This window comes from Molothrus aeneus, chromosome 10, assembly GCF_037042795.1.
Source record: "Molothrus aeneus isolate 106 chromosome 10, BPBGC_Maene_1.0, whole genome shotgun sequence".
Taxonomy (NCBI): domain Eukaryota; kingdom Metazoa; phylum Chordata; class Aves; order Passeriformes; family Icteridae; genus Molothrus; species Molothrus aeneus.
In genome coordinates, this window is record NC_089655.1 from 21,764,582 (window position 1) to 21,770,581 (window position 6,000).

A 6,000-nucleotide genomic window follows, 5' to 3' on the forward strand; every position below is an offset into this window, starting at 1 on the left:
TTCTGAAAAATGGCAGTAGACTCTCCTGATTTTCCTTGTGAAATCACAGGAACATTTCAGTGAACAATTTCCCAGGAATAAATGTATAGAATCTATAAGTAGTGTTAGGCAGTACAAAAATTGTTATGCAATACAGAAAAAAATTACACATTAATAAGCTTTTTGTCATAATTCATTTTTCTACCAAGTTGATTTTTCATTCTCCAATCACGAGGATTTTCCATAAGGATTTTTTTTCCTCAGAAATGCCATTTTTAATGTAGCAAACATACAGCACCAGGACAAAAAGGTGGTTTTCATCCAGTGAGGATCATAAACACAAATTGCTGTAGTCCTTTGGTACAGTGGTTTAGTTGTCAATCTATTTCAAGGAAATATTGTGAGTAGAAAGTTCAAGCTGAAAAGGCTCAGGGATACAGCAGTTCTGGAATATTTCCAGCACTTTGCTTCCATTTCCAGGTTTATCTTGGTAGTACCACCAAAGCAGGTGACACATGAAGCCACAGGTGACTTACAGGCTTGGCAATGCTACACTCCAAAATTCAGCTCAGTCTTGTAATAAAGCCTGTTCACATCCTATTTTAAGTGTGTTTCTCAACTGCAAGTTCTGGCCAACTGTTTCAGAGAGTTCAGGATTTTTCAGCTTAAAGTAAAAAAAAATAGGTAAGAAGGAACAATATTTAAAAAGGTAGAAGTCTACTTTATCAAAGCCAAGCCCTGCAACATTTTATTCCCCTTAAAAAAAAAGTATAGCGAGGGCTTTGAGTGTTTTCCATCTTAAAGTTTGTGCAAGGGGAATCGAGCATTTTAAATGAGCCAAAGTTAAGAGATTTGTACATCATTGGTTGAAGGTTTGGGAACCAAATGTGAAATCCAAAGGAGATTTCACTGAGAGCTCATTGGTGTAAAAGCAGATCATGGGCTGTCCCCAGGCTGCTGCTGGACAAGGAGGGGTGTGTACTGACAGAGTTCCTTAGAGGAATGCTTCAAGGACAAAATGAAAACATTTCCATAGGGTGCAGCCATCAATCAGCAGAGGGATGTTCTTGTACACCAAGTACAACCCAGCCGAGCTTTCCACTGACCTTAAGGCACTGGCCAGCATAGGAGCTGCTCCAGTAATTACAGATTACATTAAGTAGCCAGTAAAAGCCAACAGCCAACTACCAGGCAAACCTTTTATACATTATTAAAATCATATCCTTCCCAGAAGATTCAAGCTAATAAAATTGAACTTGATAATGCAATCAGTAAAAGGCAGGTTTAAAAAAAAAATCTCCTTTGTTGATATTGTCCCAAGAAATCCTATGTTTTATATAGTGCCTAATATACATAAGTGAGGAAATAATCCCTCAGGTATATTAACAGTTTCAGTTGCACATGCCCTGAGACCGCCTTGAATTTTTTATAATTACATTTTATTAAGATATAATTGTTATGTATCAACTGTGGCTTGCACTTAGATTAAAGATTAAAGGTTGCGCTTACATAATATTTCAGCAATTAAAATATAGAAAAATTTTAAAAGTATGAAATTAGAAGGATTTTTCTCATGTATCAAGAAGCTAGTTTGCCTTCCTGAGCAACTGCCTGGGACAGGCCCTAAAAATCAGAAATATTAGAGGCTTGACATCAAAAAAGGAAGAGGGAAGAAACACTTTCTAGGTAAGGAGACCAATATTTCCTGCTAACATTTTTAATAAATCACTTATGAGTGGGTATATTCTATGGACTCCTTAAAGGAATCCAGGTGTGCCTGATTCTCAGACCAAAAGTTTTTGAAAACTTGACATTTTTGACTGAATAAGAAATTTTCTTTTTGTTGGCCAAGACAGTATATTTCATTATATAATAGAACCAGGGTCACCTGGGTTTGAGAATTGACACTACACAGCAGCTGCTTTTCTGAGGTTATTGGTCAGACTTTGATTTCATATGACTCTTAAAATGTTAAAACAAGCTATATACTATTCCCTTATATCTTATACAAAGTTTAAGAAAAAGGTTAATATTGAAGAATATTCTATGACTGGATTAGTTTTCTGTTTCTGTGAGCCTAAAGGGTCTGAGACCCAGCTGTAAAACTGTCAGCAAATGAGTTGAGTGTGCACTGAACATCTACTACAGAGCTTGAAGCTGAATGTGGGCAGATTTTCTGTGTGATTAAAAATAAATATGACCAGGATAAATCAGTTTCATTATATATTTTACACACAGAACACTGTAGTTGCAAAAATCTCTCCCTTCAGTCATTAGCTGGCATGGTAGAACAAGACCCAGCCATGCCAAATGAGAACCTACATGTTTACTGTTTCTTCAGGTCTCCCAAAGTAATTAGAAATGTTTCAAATTTGTGAATTAGACCACAGCTATTACCTAAAGCAAGAAGTATTGCCTGGTCTGTTCCTGGGGAAGGAAATACTGTTTCCAGCAGGAGTTAACTGGGAGTTTGGCATTCTTAATTTGGGCAGTTTGTTTCTCCAGGTCTGGATATAGTCTTAGCTATAGCTTTTGAACGACAATTGCCCCAATTTTTGTTCAAAGTCTATTTTTGCTTTTTAAAATCAGATTGTTTATTTCAAAATCAAAGTGTAGGTTCCTATTTTTGCAAAAAACCCCAAAGCAAACCCTCCAACCCTGGCCTGAAGAAGTCTCAGAAAACTTGTATGAAGCAAAGACAGATCAAGGAGTAGCAGCACAGCAGACCCATGTGCAGGTCCAGTGCAGTCCTTGGAGCAGTGCCTGCTCAGCCTGGGGCTGAATTTCTTCTCTATCTTCACCATGTGAGTAGAGATTCTGTTTCAGTTCTTCAGAGGTGCCCAAGAAAACTTTGTAATTGATGTTTTCCACTCATTTTCTTTCTCTGCCGGTTCTGTATTTTGGTAGAGTCGTGTTTCCCCAGCTTTCAGATGTGTGCTAGGACACTGGAAAAACTCACTCTCATGCATAATGAAAGAGGAAAAGTTACAGAGGAGAAATTTCTTGGCTGGAGTCTCCATTCCTGCTCTGTATCTTGCTCTACAAGCTCCCACAGCAAGTGAGTGGTAGAGCCAAGAATAGAACACCACTTCTCTGACACCCAGCCCAGGGCCTTAACCCCTGTCTCCCGTGAGAAATTTTGTTTCGCTTCTCTGTGCACTGCAAAGATAAGATCATATTTTATTTTGGTGCCTAAATTGATCTCTGGGGTGGGTGAATAAAGTTGGGAAATAGCCAGAGAATAACACAATGTAAATAGTGAAACGTAAGGAGGTTATATATATAACACTACAGCTTCTCAGACTGCTGTGTGTCTAGATAGAATTAATTAAAAACTGCATGAAGCATTTGAGTTCTTTCAGGGTTGTTTTGAGCACATGAGGACTTCTTCAGTGAGAAAACAGGATTTATTTTGCTCAGCTGGATTTTGTTTGAGAGCAGCCAGTGGAGAAGTTCTTTGCTCTGTAACATAAAGTGCTTTTCCTCACTGGTAGCTCTTGCTTTGTTGGGATAACAGCAGGTGTTGTGTTGCCTGTTTGGGGATAGCAAAGGAAATTTGTGAAAAAGATGGAGTTAGTGTGGGCTGATTAGTTTGTCCTCCAGAAAGAGTTTGAGTTCTGACAGATCAGGGAGGTGTCACTTTGCACTCCATTTTGGGCAAAGTTAGAGCTTCTCCTTCCCTGCCTTTCCCAACATGTGAGCAAGAGGCAAGTGCTAAGTGCCAGAGGTGAAACCTGGATCCCACCTCTCTTTTAAAAGCATGTAGGTTTGAAGAGCAAATATTTTGGAAAGATTTATTTCCAAAGTCTCTTCATACATCATGAAGGGGTGTGTATGTATATATGCAGGGAAGAGAGATTGCTGTAAAAGGATAGAAAAGAGGTCACTGCAGCTTTCTGCCTGTGTTCTTTAGCCATGTTTGTTGTTTTTATACAGGCATTTGCAATACAAACTGCTGAAATGCACTAGGAAATAGCCCTGCATTATTCCAGGTACCTGGAATTGAGGGTGCACACACAAATTGCTGGGGACAAGATGAAGCGTGACCTTACAGCACCACAGGGACAGGGCTTCCTTCTCCACTGATGGCAAAATAACACATTTCCTTGCTCACTGGCTAGAAATGATTGGGAATTCTTTGGCAGGGCTTTACACTTGGGAACTCTTTACTTCTCACCACTGAAACATTTTGTGGGAACACGCCAGTTTCAGTGAAACTTCTGTAATAAAATGTTTCTTTTCAGGGTAGGATTTAGAGGGGGTGGGCTCTAACCCTCATCTGCTTCTCTGAGAAGAAAGATTTAACCCCCGAAGTCTTCACATTCCGAGAGAGCCCAAATTCTGAGTTATGATGATGTTGGAGTGCTTTTTTTTCCTCAGCTTCTGTAAAAACAAACAAAACCCCCAAACAACAAGCAAATCCCCCTTCTAAGGTCATCTCGTTGTGATTGAGAGTGCTTCTGAAATTCAGAAAGGATTTCTGGGATGGGAAAAAAATTATTTTCCTTCTCTTTCAACTTTGCACCTCACCACTCTGTCATGAACTTTGCATGTGAGATTTTGCTCTTGATGAATGAGCTCTCAGCCATAAAGGCTGCTGTGAACTAGGCTTAAGGACTTCCCTGAAAAATGAAAACCAAAAGGCTAAACCACATTTACCTTAGGAAATGTGAAGGAGAAAAATGAAATCTTTGCTCTCCTGCCTCTTCTGTAGGGTTTTGTCAGTCGTTGTTCACAGATTCTCCTGTGCAGAACCGGCTGTTCCTGCTCAAACATGAGACGTGGATGGAGCATTGCTGTGTGATCAGGGGGGGTCTGCTGGGATCTCTAGGGACTGGCAGGTGATGAGATGACTCTGCTGGAGCTGATCCCCTCATCAGCACCAGCCCTGATGCTCCATCTGAAGGAAATCACAAATTGGCTCTTCACCTTCATGGGCTTTTTAGTTTCCTGCAGTTAGGAATGCCAGCTGCAGTGTGAAATAAATGTAAATTCCATCATTGTTCTTGCTGGAATCTGATACCTATTGTTATTTACTGCTTGACGTGGTTGTGGCTATATTTTTTTTGTCATTATCTGTGTGACAATTGAAAGAAAAGAGCTGAATTTTGACCTCAGATAAGTGTGGATGACCAGTGCTTATACTCTGCCTTCTTCCAGGCAGCAGATACCAAGAGGCTTCAGAGCTGTCAGAGTGGTTATGTCTTCACACAGAGTTGTATCCAAGTGAAAAATTTAAATCTTACAAATTACTTCACATATACTCATCCTCCTCTGGGGAAGAAAATTGCCTAAGAGCTGTTTAGTGTGCTCTTATTATGGTGATGAGTGCAGAATGAAAGAAGCAAATTGAAATATTTTAGAAAAACTTGCAAAGATATTTTAAAAAATAATTACTCTGTAGTCAAAGTATCATGACACTGCACTTGATGGGTTTTTAACATACATTGGGTTTAAGTGCCATGGGTTTCTTTGGGGATTCCCTATCTAGCAGAAAGTTCTGAGCAGTGCTGTCTGTACTGATGTCCTAAGCAGAAGTAGCAGCACAAAACAGCAAGGGAGCAATTCTGATCTGGTGAGGGAGGAGCTGAACAGCCTGGGCTGTTGTCAGCTGCAGGCTCTGTCTGTGTGTATTGATGGGAGGTGTGGGTCCATGTGTGCTCTCACAAAAGCCTCCACAAACTGAAGCAGCAGTGCTCTCAGGATGCTTTCCTTCTTCATGTCTCTCAGAAATCACTTCCAAATCAACTCTGAATGTAGCTGAATAAAGTCTGGCAGTGAACTCGTGCTTTAATAGCCATGATTGCTATGCACAAAGTGATTTGGAAACACTTTTCAAAGAGGAAAAGCATGGTTTGTCTCAGCCAGAGTGGAAGTGCTATGAAATTCCTAGTGAAGGATTGCAACAGAATGGAATATTTGCTGGGGGCTGGAGGGCAAAGGAAGTAAAAAAAAAATTACAATTTTTCTAAGTGATTCTTGGGAATACCTCAAATTTGCTTCTGACAAACAATTTTATCC